We start from the raw sequence: 19,924 nt of genomic DNA, 5'->3' as shown, positions 1-19,924 counted from the left end.
ATTCTATAGTTTCTGGTACATAACAGGGAAAAACAAAACAAAACAAAACAAAACAACCAAAAAAAAAACAAACAAAAAAACTGTCTAATTCTTAACTCTTAACAGACAGTAACAAAGACAAATACTTCAGTTCTCATGTACATCGTATACACAAAGCATTCATGAAACCGTATCTTATTTCGATAGACTTACATATATATTAGTGTGTGTGTATAAATATGTATGTATGTAAAAGTAAATGCTTTTGCTTGGATTTCAGAGTAAACTTTTTCTCTTGATCTGAACTACAACTGTGCTTCTGCCTCATAACAGCTCAACTTAATGTAAATACATTGAGATATACCACATCTATGTACTGAAAGGCAAAAGCTTCTATGAAAGCTTCTCACGTCTGAACACTACTTTGAATTCCATCCTCCTCTCAGAGAATAATCCAAGACTCACCATCAGAGATCCCTCTGAGGGCTCTGTTACAAAAACAGTTGTGATTACAAACGTTATCCTACATATTTTTTTCCTATATCAAAATATAACCAAAATTATAACCTATAGCCAAAATTTATAGCATAACTGGAAATCAGAGTACATGTTTTATTCAGACGTCCAAAATCATAGGTATCATGGTTTTGTAATTTTGCTATTGGTATTCCAAATCTTAACATCATGGACAGCACAGGTAATTAAAGGGTTAATACTCCAGTTCTGTGGATTGACAATCTTCCAGATACTTTCTTCTCAAAAGAGAGGAAGAACTACATATCCCAGAGGACCTCACATTCAGAGAAGGAAAATACATCACGGAAGTCACAGGATTTGAGTCACAGGATCAGGCTCACACTCTCTCTCTGGTAGCCATGCAGCGCGGTGGGTGTGCTTCCAAGCCGTGTGCCTTCATCAAGTAGGCCTTTTGGTGTCGGAAACTTTCTCTCTCTTATTTTATTTGATTTATTACCCTTACTTTCAATTAGATTGTATTATATTGTGTTATCTTGCATTCCGATATCATAGTTAGTAAAACAAGTTTTCCTCCTTAGATCATTGACACTACTCCGTTCTTTTTTCCCTCTCTGAGCCCAGCTTACGTTCCCCTACCTGTTTCCCTTTTCCCTTCCCATTCTGGGGAGACAAGGGGCCCATGGACCTACTGCCCCCCTGTCACAGCCATAAATTTATCTAGATAACTCCATGACAATAGGCAATCTTCATTGTTTCTAAATAATTTCCCTTGCTTTGTCTTTGCTCTTTTTTATCTTTTATTTTCCCCATGAGAAATTCATTTTTATAACTTTGAATTTAACTTATTTTCTCACGGAAGTTTTTAATTTCAAAAAGTCAGTTGCTAAGGACAAAACATTTTGTACAGAACTACCTCAAAGTTCTGTAATCTATTATTATTTACAATTGGTAGTTTACTAAAGTTCAGTTAAGTAAATACAATAAGTATAATATTCCACAAGGGTATTTTTAAAAGATTAGGGAAAATGTTTTCTCATTATAAAGTTTAGAAATGCTTTGAGAATACTTTCATTAACTGTACCATGAGACTGGATAAAAGATTACAAATTAAGTCCACTGAATATTTGTACCTATCTTCTATCTTATAAAGAGATGTAAAATTAATGAAAAAGTTTAGTTTCAAATATTGGTACCATGTGAAACATTTTAAAAGTAAATAAGGAACTGCATGTGGATAATTGCTTATATATATATAAATACATGTATATATCTAATCACAATGTTTTTTATGACTCTTTATCCAGAGAAGCTGTGGGTACCCCATCCCTGGAAGCGCTCAAGGCCATTTTGGATTGGGGCCATGGGCAGCCTGAGCAGGTGGGTGACAGCCCTGCCCATGGCACAGGGGTTGGAACTAGATGATCCTTAAGGTCCCCGCCAACCTAAGCCATTCTATGGTTCCACTACATTTATTACGTGTGTGGGTACTCTGTAGAAGATGAATGTCTAAAAATTAACCACATTAAGGGCAAACATAAGATAGACCAGATGGAATAACTGATTCTCAAGAAATTCTACTCTTGCACTGAGTTCAGCAGACTGGATTGGAAATAATAAATAGCTAAAATGTACTAAAAAAAATTCAAAGTGGTTTTGATAAATAATTCAAATTTTTTTAGTCAAACTTTTCTGATTGATCAGTAGAATAGAACTTGTATAAAAATGGTGCCTGCAGACAGTTTTTCAATACTCTGAAACATCTTAATTGTCCCCCCCCCCCCAAAAAAAAAAAAAAAAAGATTTTCTGAATATCACATAATTTTAAATCACCATCAAATACTTTCTGTCATGTCACATAAATTACCTCACTAATTTGACCAATCTAGCTACTAAAAAATTCTTAGAGCCAAGAAAAGAATAGTTTATCCTGAGATTCCTTTTTAAATCTCTGGTATACATTTTCATAAGACCTCTAAATCCAGAGATAAAAGCACAGAAGGATTATAGATGACAGTTAATCTAGTAAGCAGTTCAACTTCATTATGACTGTACATTTTATATTGTGTGCAATATTGTTACCAAATAGTTTTCTTTGAATACATTTTTTCTTCTTCAAGGAATGTTTAGTGTCCTCTGTGTTTACTCAACAAAATGGTAATAGTGGACTCATTTTCTTTCATACTTTCTGTCTTAATGTTAATACATCACACATAAATCAGACCTGTCACCAGCTTTGTTGCCTTGCTCTGAACACGCTCCAGGGTCTCAATGTCTTTCTTACAGTGAGGGGCCTAAAACTGGACACAGTACTTGAGGTGGGGTCTCACCAGTGCTGAGTCCAGGGGGACAATTACTTCCCTGTTCCTACTGGCAACACTGTTTCTGATACAAGCCAAGATGCCATTGGCCTTCTTGGCCACCTGGGCACACTGCTGGCTCATGTTCACTCAAGCATCAATCAATACTGCCAGGTCCATTTCCTCTACACAGTCTTCCAGCCACTCTGCCCCGAGTCTGTAGCATTGCCTGGGGTTGCTGTGGCCAAAGTGCAGGACCCAGCATTTGGTCTTGTTGAACCTCATCCCATTGGTTTCAGCCCAGCTATCCAGCCTGTTCAGATCCCTCTGTAGGGCCTTGCTACCCCCAGACTGATTGACACTTCCAGCCAACTTGGTGTCATCTGCAAACTTACTGAGGGTACACTCAATGCCCTCATCTAGGTCATCAATAAAGGTATTGAAGAGGACAGGCCCCAGCACTGACCCCTGGGGAACACCACTTGTGACTGGTTGCCAGCTGGATTCAACTCCATTCACCACACTCTCTGGGCCTGTCCCTCCAGCCAGTTTATTACCCAGCCGAGTGTACCTGTCCAAGCCACGGACTGCCAGCTTCTGCAGGAGAACACACAGAATGCAGAAGAATACTTTTCTTCTCTGGTGTGCCCGTATACCAACACACACATCATTGGGAAGAAACAGGAAGAACTGAAGAACTGTGTGCAGACAGAGGACCATAATCTAATTGCAATCATGAATATAGGAACATCTTCAGGACATGCAGGGATGCAATCAGGAAGGCAAAGGCTCACTTGGAATTAAATCTGGTGATGGAAGTGAAGGAAAACAAAAAGAGTTTCTTTAAGTGTATCAGTGTATCAATAGAAAAAAGAAAGAAAAGAAAAAAAAAAGACTGGGGATTATATAGGCCTGCTGCCTGAATGAGGTGAGTGCCCTGGTAAAACACTGAGAAGGCGGATTTACTGAACACCTTCTTTTCTTCAGTCTTTATTGCTAAGACTTGCTTTTAGCAATAAAGTCTGGAGGTTAGAGAGACTCTGCAGAAAGGAAAACCTCCCCTTAATTGAGGATGTGCTGGCCAGAGATCATCTAGGTAAACTCACTGCGCACAAATCCATGGGCTCTGATGAGATGCAACCAGAAGTTCCGAGGGAGCTTGCAGAATAGATTTCTGAAACACCCCTCATCACCTTTGGAAGGTCATGGAGAACAGGAGAGATCCATTAAGGCAGGAGTAAAGCCAGTGTCACTCCATTCTTGAAAAAGCGCAAGAAAGGAAAAGGACCCAGGAAATTACAGACCAGTCAGCCTCAACTCTATTCCTGGGAAGGTGATAGAACAACTTGTTTGGGATGCCATTGCCAAACAAGTGGAGGCAAGTGGAAGAAGGTTACCTGGGATAGTCAACATAGATTCACCAAGAATAAATCATGCTTTATCAACTTGGTAGCCTTCTTTGATGTCATGACCAGCAGGGTAGATGAGGGGAGAGCAGTGGATGTTGTGCACATTTTGACATCAGCATGGCATTTGACACTTGCCTCCCATAACGTCCTTGTAGATAAGCTTAGAGACATGGGATAGATGAGAGGACAGTGAGGTGGATTGAGAACATGCTGACTGGCAGAGGTCAGAGGGTTGTGATCAGTGATGTAAATTTAAGTTGGAGGCCTGTAGCTAGCAATGTTCTCCAGGATTTTATAGTCAGTCCAGACTTGTTTAACCTATTAATCCTTCGAAGGAAGGCAGTCTTCCCCCTCTACTCTGCCATGGTGAGGCTACATCTGAAGTACTGTGTCCAGTTCCAAGCTCCTCAGATCAAGAAAGATAGGGAACCTCTAGAGAGAGTCTAGCGAAGGGCCACAAAGATGACAGACGCCTGGAGCATCTCCAGTATGAGGAAAGGTAGAGAGACCTGGGATTGTAAAGCCTGAAGAAGAGAAGGCTGAGGGGAAATCTTACCAAAAATGCTTATAAATATCTAATGAGCAAAAGTGAAGTGGAGGGAGCCAGGCTCTTCTCAGTGTTGTCCAGTGACAGAACAAGGGGCAATGGGCACAAACTGGAACACTGGAAGTTCCACCTGAACATGGGGAAAAACTTCTTTACTCTGAGGTTGACTCTGAGAGTAGTGAAACAGGCTGCCCACAGATGTTGTGTAGCTATCCTTCTCCAAAGATATTCAAGACCTGCCTGGACGATTTCTTGTGCAACCTGCTGCAGGAATCTGCTTTAGTAGGAGGGTTGGACTAGATGATCTCCAGAGGCCCCTTCCAACACTTATATTTCTGTGATTAATTACTTATTAATTAAGCACTAGAACTTTCAGCCATTATGTTCTAAAGTCATATTAAAGATCACTCTAACATCTTTAGATCATTTGCATGCAAATGTATTCTTTTTAGTCATTCTCTTAAGATAAATGAGGGAGGATCTTGGAGTTAGCAAGGTTAAGACTCAAATCTACCAGAATATTCAATCATGAATAAGTGGAGAATAATTTGCTTTTAACATAAACATAGTTTTTCTTACTATAGCAGTATTGAACTAACATTTGGAATATGTTAGTTTAAAACTTTTGAAGTATTTGATGGGACATATATGTAGCACTTATTCTTTAAGTGTATATATATTAAAAAACAACAACAACAAAAACTATTAGATGAATACAGTAGGTTCTACAGTTCATTGTGGAGTCATGTGTAACCTACGTTGTTAATGAATTAAGTTGTAGATTTCTTAAATGTTTCAAAATGATTGTGGAGCATTTTTTTTTAAATGTTACTGTAATGTGACACTGAAATATTTCTTTTTCATCCTGTAGGACACAATTTCTCTTTTGTTTAAGAGTTAGAATTTGCTGACATGAGTTATCAGCTTCTACTTTGTTCTGTGGAAAGAGGCTCCAGCTATAACTTTGTGACTGTTTTTGTGGAAAAAAAAAAAACCTAAGTCTTTTACACTAACAATTTGAAAAATAAATTAGAAGCTTAGAAATTCATAATAAATATCTTATATAACAATTATCACTTAATAAAACTTTGAATATGAATCAAGACCTCTCTGTTATTATCTGAGTACCAGAGTTGTGTAAACGTTCTACTTTACTACAGCAACAAAAAAGTAAGTTAGAAAATAGACGTTAGTAGACATATGCTTTAGGATCATAGACATAATGCAAGAAAATCTGGAAATCTGTGACCAGTGCATAGAGAAAGCAAGATTGAACTAAAGGTGAGCAAAGTTTTTACTGAATGAAACCATAAAAAAAAACAATAAATAAGGAGAAACTTAAAAAAAAAAAAAAAAAAGCCTCTTTATATTTTTGCAACATACTGTTAATAATACTAGAGATTAAAAATAATAAAATTTAGCTCAAATTTATTTTCCAGTCCACCAAGTATAATTTTAAAATCTATTTTGATTCACACTTCTGGAAGTGTGCCCACTTGGTATACATTTTCATTTCTGTTCATACTGTTCTTCCTCATACAACTTACCAGAAAAAGAGGCAGACTGCAGAAAGGAATCATGTTGATGTCATACACATAGAGATAATAAAGAGCTAAATATTGAGAGAGTGGATTGTCCTCAATATAATTCAAACTACTGAATTGTTGTAGTTCAGTGTGAGAATGGAGGGAAATGAGGATTCACAGGGGCTGAAATATAAGAAGAGAAATTTATAGGGAATTGCTATTAGGCTTCAAAATACAAATGAAGAGGAGGAAGAGGAGAACATTGGAATGAGGAAAAATAGGAATGGACTGGCATCTTTAAAAAATTTATTGATGCAATCAATATATCATCATAGAAAATAAAAAACAAAACTGCTGAAGTATCTTTTTTCTTTGGTTGATAATCAGAAAATTAAGTGACAAAAAATAGCCATTTAATAGAATGATTATATATGATGAATTTATATGTTTAATTAATAATGGCTAACAATTGTATGATAGCCATTTAATTTATCTTCTAATCACTTAGCAGTCAAATATGGAGAAAATTAAAATAACTGCATTCATGTGATATTTCTATCTCAAAGCTTTTCAATTTTTTTAAAAACTAATATTATTAAAATCGTAGATTGAATAGGTGGAATAGACCATCGTGATAATCCTTTTCTGATCTTCTATAATATAGGTCAAAGGTCTTCCCTTTTAATGTTCCTGTATTTTAGTCAAGCTTTCATAAACTTATATTAATCAAAGAATCTGAGCTATAATTTATGTATATTTGTGTTGTTCTGCCTCTTGTCTTCAGAGTGAAAGTTGTTTTGACTTTTCTTCAATTATTTTTTACTTCTTTTATTAGTTTATCCAAATATTGATGTGGGAGTTTGAATGAAGGTAGGCAAGCCCATCATTCTAAATCCTCTCTAATACAGACTAATTCAGTGATGATAAAATAAATAATAGGAAGTATATTTGTTCACCTCTTGTCAGTAGACATCCTGTTGCTGGAGTCTATAAATGAAATTCTTGCTCTTCCTTTTAACAATTCTAAAAATCTGTGGAATATTACTGATCTTCTTATCTCCTTGAGAATATTTGCTACCTGCAGATGGAATCTGACTCTCCAGAAAGACTTAGCAGTAATGTTGATCTTTCTTCAATATATCTGATATATATATATTTTTTTATCAAGGTATAACCTATGTATATCTGTTGCTATCTCAGTCTCTTTCTGACACCCTTACTCATGTCTGATGCTTTGCTAATAGAATCTCATCCCAAATCTTTGTCAAATGAGTCACTTTTATTACATGATGAGAACAAGTTATTCCTATCTCATGGAAGCTTTGAATCAGTCATGAGTGTAACTCCATTACATACTCCAATATAAACACTAGTGGCTATAAACAGTTTATCTTGCCAGAATGAAATATGCCCCAGAAGAGCTCAAGCCAGAACATGATTAGATTTCCCTTTCTTTTATGTTACCATCTGCAAGCACTACAGAGTTCTAAAGTGGAAAAGAAAACACATTTATTTCCTCACAGAAAGACATTTTTCTTCAAATGCTACACAACTTGTATATAACTTTAGCTTGATACAAGATCACAGTTTAGGTTTCTGCTTTATGTATTTCATCGTTTAAGATCCTATTTACCTCTTTTACACTTAACTTGGAGAATCGTCATGACTTACAGCTGCTATATATAAGCATATATCTTTACTTTGTCAGTGATGAAAAAGCAATACTTTGGTTGTTTTTGGTTTTTTTTTTTCTTGGTTTTTTTTTTTTTTTGCCTTCGGAAACAAACATTTTAATGCAGTGAAAAAGTAAAACATTGTAAGAGGAGACATTATTGCTGCATGGATTAAACTGAAATATTTGGATTTCTCACGCATAATTATGAGATGCCAATCTTGCCCATACATATCCAAATACTTTAGCCCTTTCACACAAGATCGGACAAGGCTGCTAAATAACAGTTTATTTTTCTGTGAACCTATATCACACCCTGAGCTGTTCTGGCCAGAGTTAGATTATTTTCACCTTTGAAAAATAAACCTTCTATTTCTAGAATATATTAAAATAGCTAACAGAACATAAAATGTTCTGCCATTTTGCTGGAAAAAGAGTATCACACTTTAAAATGTCTTCCATAATAAATATACAATATCTTTTCATATTGTTGTCTACAAAGTACAAGATGCTGTATTTAGTTCATGTTTGAACTGGAGATCAGAACTGGAAATCTAAATCTCCTGAAATTGATGTATTCTTCAGAAAAAGTTTACGTCAACTTCTCCCCTGAGAAAGTAACTTAATTGCATTTTTTTAATAAACTCCCCCAGAAGTCTGGTCGTTAGTACTTATGTTCTGAAAGAGTGCAGTGAAGATTAAAGTGTTTTAAAGGTTATCCTGTGTTTGTTGGTTTGCTTACCTTATTTTTGCAACACATCTGTTTATTAATCTATTATTATTTTTTACTGTGTTATAAATGAGCTAAAATTACTGCATTTATGCCTGATTGATACAATTGATAGCATAAATATGTTAATCAAACTGCAGATATTCTGTGGGAAGAATCCCTTAGGCAGTGAACAGAACAAATCCAAATAAGTACCCTACAACACATATTTAAATATAGGGCAAGCAAATTTATCAGTAATTTGCAGATTGCATTTTTTTATTCATGATCCTGTATACTTCTCTGTTTGGCATCTTGGATTTTTGTAGAAGAGATTGTCTTTGTTACATACTCAGAAGCCTGAGGTATTTCTGCAGTGACTATACCATACTGTGGACAACTAATATCAGAATTAAATATGAATTTGTGTGCAGGGTTGTTCATGGCACTACAATTATCATTCTCCTTCCTCACCACTTAATTTTTCTGTACTTTCATTCCATACTTCACATCAGAATGTCTTCATGAAAAAAAAAAAAATTCTTCTGTTTTCTGCTGTTTTCTATGTTCACTGTTTCTCCTTTTTTTTTTTAATTAAACATTTATTTTCATATCTCCTTACTCTTACCTTCTTTTCTTTTATCTTTTTTTTTCCTGAACTCTCCCAGTTGTGACTATAGAAGTAGTGAATCAAAACAATGAATTTTAATTCCATTCTGAGTCCAAAGAGTCTGAAAATATCCCATTATCTTTTCACAAGTAATTTTTCAGAGCTTTGGATCTGTTCATCAGAAAACCCCATCCCATCTGGTTAACAATTTCTCCTTTGAAGAGTATTCCAAAGTATACCTGGTTGCTGTGGAACATAGTTTTTAGATGAACTGGTTACATGGTGAAACTTAGTGACTCCGGTATTCTGCAAAAAGTCCAGAAATTAATGGAAGCATCCGAGTACCCCTAGAATACTAAATAAAAGTACATTTTCCATTACTAATACAAGACTAAAGGATCAGCACTGCTGGTTTCTATACTCACTGAGAAACTGCAAGGACGATGTTTTTTTCAGGCACAAACTCTATGGAATTATTACAGTACAGACTGGAATTTGAATGGCTGAAAATAATCAGTCAAAATATCATTAAATTTAAGGGGTTTCTTTAAATAATCTCATTTGATAGACAAGACATTCTGGTTGAGTAAAAAATTAAGTGAACATTCAGATTGTGCACAGACTTGACAATACAGATATGTATTTCTCAGATGAGATGATGCTGTAGATTTTTGCCAAGCAAGAGCTAGAGATTTTTAAAATAAACCTCTTATTAATTCCTACATTTTAAAGGAAGCACTGAAATAAAATTATTCATTGTGCTTTCCCCTCTTTAATGAGAATGAAGTTATTCTGAACTTTCATTACTCTCCACAGTGAGGACTAAGAGTACTCTGGACATTGGTGGACCTGCGACCAGTGGACCTGGTGATAACTAGTATTAGAAGGTAATCTGAAAGTAGTTTCTACTAAACTAGCCAAATAGTGTTTATTTGAGACAAACTGACTTTCTGTATCAGTTCAGTATGAATAGTTTCTATTGTAATTCACGTCCAGATTAACTCAGCAAATTGTATTGAATAGTCAGTAAAGATCATAACTGAGCATATATGTGCATACATTCTATACTTAAGGGCATACATCACCAACCTTTTGACTGACAAGTTGCTGCAAGATGCCTTCTATTCCTGTCAGGAAATATGTCTTTCTACAAGAACTGATATATACTAAGAAAACAAACAGCTTTGTACACCTTATTGATATTCTAAAAATTTAAGGCATATAGCTCTGAATAAATAAACTAATTTGCATTTGCTTATTTTACAAACAAAAGAAAATAAACACCAATTAAAGATACAGCAAACAATTCACCTCTTGTATCTGAAGTTCTTCAAAGCTGGATTAACTAGTTAGCCTCCTGTTCCACCAAAAATCATAAATGTTTGCTTTAAGAATAAAAAACAAGTATTAAAGAGAATAAATAAAAAATAGGGCAAAATTGAAGTTCATCTAAACAGGGCATGCCCAACCCAAGGCCCACAGGCTGCACGCAGCCTTGACAGCTAGTAATGTGGTACCACAAGATTATAATTTTTTAACATTATTTCATGGTATTCAGAGATATTTTTCATTAGTCGATTACGCATAGCTGAAGGGTGGATTGCATAGGCAACAACAGAACACTGTGGGTGAGAAAGCACGATGCAGTGCTGATTCCACCTCTCATGCCTGCCACACACACTCAGTCAAATCAAAACCTGCGTGCATTACACACTACCTTAACTTGTACCCTTTGATGAATAAAGCACAGTTGATTAACAATAATAATATTTCAACCTATCCCATGTCATCTCAAAAGAAAACAGAACCTCAAAATACATAAATTGTTCACAAAGGAAGAGTGTTCTATGAAAAATGGACAGATGAGTACTCTTTTCTCTAGATAAATTATATGGCACTATGCTTAATTTGTAAGGAAGTTGTGTCAGTTTTCAAAGATTAGAATTTGAAAAGACATTACATGCAAAAACACGCTGCCAAATTTGATGTGTACAAAGGAATGTTTTGTATAGACAAAATAGTGGAACTGAACAACAAAATCTTTTATAAATATTACAATTCAATTCAAACAGACTATTATTATAGGTAGTTATATTGTAGCAAATCTGATTGCAAAATAATCAAAACTGTTTCCTGATGGTAGCAATACATGGGAAGCATGGCAGATGCAATTTATCCTGATAATAAATAATTTTTTCTGATATCAGTTTGTTTCAGCAGATTGTATCCAGGCAAACTGACGAAATAGGAAAATGTATCCAAAAAAATTTGGAGAATGAAGCTGTGCTAGTTTCAAATCATGCTTTGGTGACAAGTGAAAGTATTGACACTACAAATGAGGCTCAACTTGCCATTTTTATTAGTGGTATTGATAGCAAATGTAATATCACTGAAGAAAATGCTTCTTTGATGCCACTGAAACATGTAACTAATTCCCTTCATTAGTATCAATCAGTAAAAATTATATAAAAATGATTTTCTTTAACCTTTGTCAACATATCTGGTATAGCTACAGATAGAGCCCTGGCAATGGACAGTAAGAGAAACTTATGAAATTAATAGAAGACAATATAATTGCTGCCAGCAACTCACATTTGATGAAATATCACTGCAACATGTAACAAGAAAATTTGTGTGTGAAAGCTTTAAAAATGGATAATGTCATGCAAATTGTCATCAAAGATGCTAATTTTGTTAAGTCCAAGGGACTGGATCATCCACAATTGCAGGAGTTACTTAAAAGTATGGGTGCTGATTATGGGGACTTAATTTACTTTTCTGAAGTAAGGTGGCTAAGTCAAGGTAAAAAGGTTTTATTATTTGCAAAATGAAATCTAGTCCTTTATGGAATCAAAGGGAAAATTTGCGTAGAATATGAAGATTAAAAAAAAGGTAAAGATCATCTGTGTTTCAAACCAGAACAGCTTTCAAAATGAAACTTAAATTATGGCAAGCTCAGTTTATGTCAAATCATAGAATCATAGAATTACTCAGGTTGGAAAGGACCTCAAAGATCATCAAGTCCAACCACAACCTAACCATAGTACCCTAACTCCAACAACCCTCTGCTAAATCATATCTTTGAGCACCACATCCAAATGGCTCTTAAACACATCCAGGGATGGTGACTCAACCACCTCCCTGAGGAGCCTACTCCAGTGCTTGAATTTATGCATTTTGATACATTGTCTAAACACAGTCCTGTTTACAGTGATACATATGCAACCTTGTTTTCTGTTTTGATAACAGAATTTGAGAATAAGATTTGAGATTGAAAAAAAAAAAAAAAATCACCAAATTTTGCTATATTAGTGACAGTTTTCAGTTGACATAAATACCTTACCTGCAAATTTTGCAATGGAATGTATAGAGTTGCAATCAGACATTCAGCTCAAATTCAAATTCAATCATGCCTCTTTACCAGACTTTTACAAGGTATAAATTACCAGAGAAAAATATCCCACTTTACAGTCACTCCTTATTCATGCCATCACTTTTGGGCAGCATATATATTTGTAAACAAATATTTTCAAAAATGAAGAATACTCTTCAAAAAAAGAGTAAAATTTCATTATTAATCTTGCAATCATCTTGAGAATTTGCTAATAATTGCAACTTCCATTGAACAAAACTGATGCATTAGTTTCACAAAAACAAGGAGGGTGGTGGCACACTGGAACAGTTTGCCCAAGGAGGTTGTAGATGCCCCATCCCTGGAGCCATTCAAGGCCAGGCTGGATGTAGCTCTGGGCAGCCTGGTCTAGTGGTTGGCAACCCTGCACATAGCAGGGGGGTTGAAACTAGATGATCACTGTGGTCCTTTTCAACTCAGGCCATTCTATGATTCTATGATAAGGTCAAACACCCCACTATGTTTTTCTTGCTTTTTTATGTTTTATTAAAAAATATAGAAAGTTTTCATACTTAAATATATTAATTATATTATATATTTTATCTGTTGCCCAAGACGATTCCTTTTAACTCAGTGTGTCCCAGTCCATTCAAGAGGTTGGACACCCATGGTCTTAACATAGGAGTTCAACATGAGCAGTGTGAGAGACAGGACCACAGTACACCATAGCATGAAGACAGTCAACCCTCTTTACTGTATAGGTTCATATAGATAATGAGATCTCTAGAATTAGTTAATCTAAAGCTAGCTAAAAAGAAATCACATCAGCGCAAAATTTAGAGGCATCTGTGAGGGGATGCAGCAGGAAAAGACTGTTGAGTCCTGAACAGTGGGATGCTCAAATGAGTTATTTGGTCAAATATTTATCTGAATTCAATTTCTACACAGACAGTGTATGTTCATAGAAATTTAATGAATCAGGAATAATACATTCAGAAGCACCTCCACAGGGACCATCTGCTGCAGGAACCTCTATTTCTGAAGTGCATTCTCTCCAAAAGAATTTGTGTATACAGGAAATCTTTAGGTGACATTCACTGGTGGTCTGCTCAAACTTGGTAATAAGATTTTCAACTGAACTGTCAGTGGCTGAGAGTAACTAATGTTTTTGCAAAGCATAAGAGGGAGGATGAAACTGTAGTCTATGTGAGTTGGGAAACAGTTAAATATCAGAGTAAGGAAAAAGCTGAGGGCTGTAAATCCAAATGATCGCTGAGAACTGATTTCAGGACATGAGTGAGATAAAGTTAAGCCAATAGTGGCAAATAATCACTTTGTAATTAGTAAAATTAATAAAAGAATCACTGTAAGTTTAAATTTTTCAGTAAAACTTCTACTATATGACTATGGAAAAATTTCTGGGGGTTTTTAAAATTATGCTTGAAGGCTGAAGATCAGCAGGTCATGTGGGTAGCTACTGAAGGGGAACAGCTCTTGAGGGTAAGTGTGGTTTGTCTCTGCAGTGGGGAGTCTGCATGCATGCAAGATATCAGTAATTGCCTCTCATTTAGACGGTGGGTACATCTGTTGTGCACCTGGTAAGCAGTTTGATGAGCAAGGGTTAACAGACATTTACATACAGACATAGTTAATATGTTGTTATCATTACTGTATCTAGAGAATGAGGATTCCAATTTGTGATGGTGAAGACTGCAGTTTTACTGAACATGGAAGGATATTCATGTATGTAAGCTAGGCACTTCCTCTGTATAAATGAGAAATCATTGGTCTTGAAATCTTATAATCAGTTCATCTGTCTACTGCTAAAAGTGTTTCTCACTGCTCAGCAAGTTACCACAGAATCACAGACTTGACACCTGAAGCACCCAATTTTCTTTCTTGGTAATAAGGCTTTGACAGATGAAGCAGTTGCAAAGCTCAACTAAGCATTCTAGCAAGTTTTTCTCATGAACAGAAGAAAAAAACACTTGGCAATTTTTTTCAGTTATTTGACATTTTTGATGTTTTTTATCTTAAAGTGAATGATGATGTAAAAACATCATTACTAATTTCAATGAATAAAACTTGCCTAATATATATGTAGTGATGTAACATTATGACATCAGAGTTAATTTAAATTGCATTAATAAATGCAGTGATTTTAGATACTTTGTCATTAAAATATCTCTGAAAGAAATATCTCTGAACCTAATTAAAATTACAAGGATATTCTCTTTTTTCAGCTGAATGGTTACCACGAAAGACAAAGCCATTCCTAGATGAGTAGATGTATTAACTGTATGACTTTGAAATATATATAAAGCACAGTAAAATGCAGCTAATATCACATCAGTTAACAGTAAAAATATATATATAATTCTTGAAATGGAGTACTACTGTGAGCAGCAATGAGGGATCTGTTAGAAATTATGTGCAGAGACAACATAAATAACTGAAGATTTTTTTTCCTGTCTCACATCCTTTATGTGGGAGGAGGAAAGCAGAGAGAGATTTTTCAAACTATATGGAATTTATGTGGGGGAGTTTGTTTTGATTTTACTTTCTGTTTAATCTCATATTTTTCTAGGAAATACTTTTGAGAGCCAGTCAGAAATACATATTTTTTAATGAGCTTCATCCAGTGTTAATGAACATGGTATTATAAAAGGAAAAAGAATCCCCTAAACTATGCTGTAAGTATCCATTGTTTTACAGCACAGAGCAGGATAAGTGTCATTTTTTGTTCTAATGTTTAATATAACCATGAATACCCCAAATGTCTCAGACTTGAGAAGTACTATGGAAAATTCCTTAAATACAAATGATCTTGAGAATTATTTCCTTAATAACAGTGCAATTGTCTGGCATACACACACTGAAAACCAGACAAATAAACTATTGTCAATGTGATATTAAAAATATCAATAAAGGATTAAAATTTGTCTTCAAACAAAGTTAACTATGAATTAACTCCAAACAGCTTGTATCTGTGGATCACAAACAATAAATAACTCTGAGATCAGAATACAAAACTTAATGGCAGCAGTAGTATAACAGTAAAACAAGATAAGACTTCCCTATCATAACAGAATTATCAGAGATAAAAGGTAAAAATTCTGGTCCTGAAATTGTGGATTTATTAGTACGATGCAACTGTTCTTTCTTGAAATTCAAATTTTCTGACATTGCTTTCACATTCTCAGCGAATAGGAATCACATGATTATTCAACCAAATTTTACCTGTTCACCTTCAGGTGCTGACCAACAGATGTCTTCAATTCAAAAAATGTTGATATGTATAGTATTTTTGCTCCCTTTTTATTTTTTGTTTTCAGGGATAATTTATCTTTTCAGTATGCTGGAGCATATTCTCTACTAAGAAAACAGAGAGACCTTATCTACTGAAAAGTCAACAGGCTAGGGCAAAAAACAATGTTCAGGTTTTGTTCGTTGAGGTATTGATGGTGTATTGTGAAAATAATAATTACTATTTTCTTTAATAATTGGATTGCTGTGTACTACTTGAGGTGGTAATAATTCATATTAAGAAGGAGAAAAAAGGAGAAAAATAATCCACACAGTAATGTAAACAGATTTTATAGATTTCTTCTGCAATAAGGTGCATGCAATCATGTTCTAGGCATCTTGTATATGATTGCCTAGACCCAAGCTTTAAATCTAGCTGACTTGAAATCCTACTGGAGGGAAAAAGAAAAAAAAAAAAGAAAAAAAAAAAAAAAAAAAGCTTTATTTGTAGTGAATAATTTATCCAACTTATTTTAGCTGTGTATATTAGAATAACTAAAATGATATCTTCTAAGAGGTATTTACTCATTTACTCACCGATACCTATTAGGTGAAATTAATTCCAATCAGAGTTCTACTTAAATTGTCTCACTGGGTACGTCTGCACTGCTAATGCAAAAGAGATCCTAAGAGCTAAGAGCTATCTGTTAAGCTTCATTTAACATACTGTCCTATTTTGGAACTGCTCCTGCAACATTCCCTTTTTATTCCCAAGAACTGTGCTTCAGATGTAGCAATTCCACCCTCAAAACTTCCTATAAAACTACCTTAGAAAAGCTCTGCCTTTCAAACAGCATTTTGCTACAGACTAGTTTTGTAACACATACAGTGTTCCATAGCATAAAAAAGATCACCTTTTTTCAGATGCTATGAATGCAATTGCACACAGCATTATAAAGGGCACAGGAAAGAAAAATCAACAAAAATCAACCTCGTCTGCATTAGAGAGGAAGAACTGAACAGTGTGAGGTTAAATAATTTGTGCTATTGAACTTCAGGGCTGAGGATCAGTCTCTGGCAATCTTTAACAGTAAACTCTTACTGTTTTCTTCCAAAGAAAATAGAAATGGTAACAACAACAACAACAACAAAAAAGTATTCTAAAACCAAGTATTTTTGTATGCTTCTAAATTTGGTACTGTTGTTATTTATGATTATTTTCCATTTTCACTGCCAAAAAGAATTGCCTCTGAAATTCTAAGTGCAAGACAGCCTTCAGCATTGCCTTAGCAAAAGGTTTTGATTTAGAACTTTTTGTATCAATTTTCAGTGCTTTTGAAAACTTCACTGGGAAATAGTTATTTATTCTAAAATACAGCTAAAAATTCTTCCTTCCCATCCATTGCAAAATGCAGCTCTTTCATGCTTTCCCAATGTAATATATCTATCTTTTTATCACTCCCCTGAAACACATGCCTCCCTCATACCATCCTGCCTTCTGATCCCTCACACCACTTTCCCACAGTTCATGAGGTCAGAGTCAAGCATGAGGCAAATGCGTCTTACCAATGTTCTTCCTACTTTCCTGTAAGTATATCAGAAACTATTGTGATGAAGAGAGTAAAATCCTAAGGTAACTACAACATTTATCAATTCTATTATTTTATGCTGTGATTTTTGTTACAAGTTTCTAACAAGTTAACAAATGTCCTATTTCCCATCTACTCTGTGATAGCAAAAAAGATGTTATTATATTATTTTTTGCTGTTCAGATACACACACATAATTTAACAAATTACATTTTCATTGCTAGGAGTCTTTATTTAATCAGTTATTCCAGACTCCCATTTAATTCTCTGTCTGGCTTGCTAGGAATACTGTGGCTTGATGTGATGAAGGATAAGTATGGAAAGAAAATCTTAGAAACTGCTTTTGATGGAACAGTAATATTTAACTTACATGCCATAAAATCCAACTCTACCTTCTTCAAAACTGGAATATATTTACATACTTGATGAGTTTCATCTCACTTGGTCTAGTTTTCCATACACTAGAAATAGCTCACATATTTACATTTCAAATTACTTCTATTTTAAGTAAATTAAAAACAACAATGCAATAGAAATTAAAGTATTTTGTCAAGAAACACAGACTATCAGTTAAATATTGTTTAGTAGAGAAGAGGACACAAAAAACAAGAAAGTGACATGTAAAAACCCTAATAATTAATAGATTGTTTTAACTTGTTTACTCGCTCAGGTGTTATGGTGTGTAAGCATTTTTCCCAAATCTCTTCCCTTCACATCCTCAAATATATGTGACAAGAGTAAACTTAAATAGTTGCAGATGCCACTTAGCTTTGTTCTTCAGATCCGGTTGTGACAGCTATTTTCTTTGAGATTTTTGTTTTCATATCCAATACTAACAATTGTTGGGATACAGATTTCCACCTGTAAATTATCATATTATCATTTAAGCCAATTGAACTGGGACTATTTAATTCATCTAAGGATTCTTGAAAGATATTTCTCTATTAAAGCAAATCTGGACACTGCCTTCAGCTCCTGAAGTGGGCAATGCATAAATTTAATCAATTTACAACATCAATCTCAACGAAAATTAGTTATAAAGAGTTTCATATTGATAAAGAAGTGCTGAATAGTCAAATGCTTCAGGAACAATACGAAACAACATACTCCAATACATAGTCAACTGAAGAATTATTCACTGTCTCTCTGTCAAATGTCCAATTGGCAATTGTTCTGAAGGCGATAGAAAATTTTTTCTTTTGTTTTCAATACAGACTGCCAGCTCATTCCCTCTGTATTTTCCCATTTAGCTTTTCAAAAAGCTAAGATTTCTACCATCAAGAAAAATTAGGTCACAGAAATGAAGTAGTTAAATCACTCTGTTGGGTAATATATCAATCAGATAGAGCACTTAGAAAAACATTGAACTTTTTTTTATATTCTCTCTTGAATATATTTTACAAGAAATTCTACGTTGATAAAATCATTCCATCCAAGGGAAAAATTGAAGCCATATTGTGTAGTTTTGATCTCTGGAAATGGAGTTTTGTAAATAAAGCATAATTGAGACCATGTCACTCTTCAACAATAGAAGGAAAGGAAAACAGAGGATTTTTTCCCTCACTATGAATCCAAATGTTAATGTTGACTGAGCATAGGACAGCATCTTTCACTAACTACTAAAAATTCTGTTTCCTATTTTCAATAATGTTGCCTGGAAAAGACATCCTTAATGTAGCTTTAAGACCAGAAGTATCACTTGCCCCCTTTGAAGTGAGGTGTCGGGAGCCCAGAGATTTTACTTATCCATCAATGAAAACTCATCAGTGTCTAGATTCAAAGAGAGTAAACGTGTATCTACTTATCCTGCAATCAATATAAATCATCTATCTACTATATCACCCCATCAGCAATGGCAAGGACATGTTATCTCATAGAAAAAATCTTTCTCAACTTCAGAGAAGGGAGTTGACTGCAAAGTAGGGAGAGATCCTGACAAAATCTTAACTGCATACTTCCATGCTTGGACACCTCTGGAAAGTTCCGTTTTCAAATGATTTGAATACGGTCTAGCTTTTTTATACTTTATTTCAGTAGACTGTTTGAACTTCTATTTAAATATAGACTACAGATAAAGGATATATGAACACCAATAGAAATTATATTTAAATCCGTGTGTCCATGAAAAAGAATAAGAAAAATATAAATATTTATCCAAATATAGAGATAAATACTTCCATTTTTTTTTTCTTTCAAAGTGCCAAGAAAAACTGAAATTCCCTTTGTCAACTGCATATTTAATTGCTGAATTAACATATGTTCTGCTTTTTTAAGTAAATGTTAAATCTACTGGGAAGGCATCGCTAAAGTGATAGTTCTGGGGCAATATTTAATATTAAGATAAATAACCAGTGCAACTCCACTGTGGGTTGTTTCTTCAGAAACCTACTAAGTATCTTAAAAAGTGTAATGCTACCAGATGAGTAATAGGACCAAAAACAAACAAACAAAAACAACAGAAAAAAAAAATTGTCAATTGTATTTTGGGTATAATCCTCATCCACCAAAAAA

General features: G+C 34.5%; 1 long non-coding RNA gene across 1 annotated transcript in view; it reads left to right on the top strand.

Moving 5' to 3' along the window:
* Positions 1-856: 856 nt before the first annotated feature.
* LOC112531503 overlaps positions 857-19,924 on the top strand; it is a 28,453-nt gene continuing 9,385 nt past the window's right edge. The window contains exons 1-4 of the long non-coding RNA XR_005843547.1: positions 857-898; positions 1,761-1,833; positions 7,071-7,105; positions 10,043-10,113. This is a non-coding gene — a long non-coding RNA (uncharacterized LOC112531503). The remainder of the gene's footprint in view (positions 899-1,760; positions 1,834-7,070; positions 7,106-10,042; positions 10,114-19,924) is intronic.

The sequence above is a fragment of the Gallus gallus genome, chromosome 1 (genome assembly GCF_016699485.2).
Source record: "Gallus gallus isolate bGalGal1 chromosome 1, bGalGal1.mat.broiler.GRCg7b, whole genome shotgun sequence".
Classification (NCBI taxonomy): domain Eukaryota; kingdom Metazoa; phylum Chordata; class Aves; order Galliformes; family Phasianidae; genus Gallus; species Gallus gallus.
The sequence above is the reverse complement of the archived record's forward strand: the minus strand, read 5'-3'. Positions and strand labels throughout refer to the sequence as shown.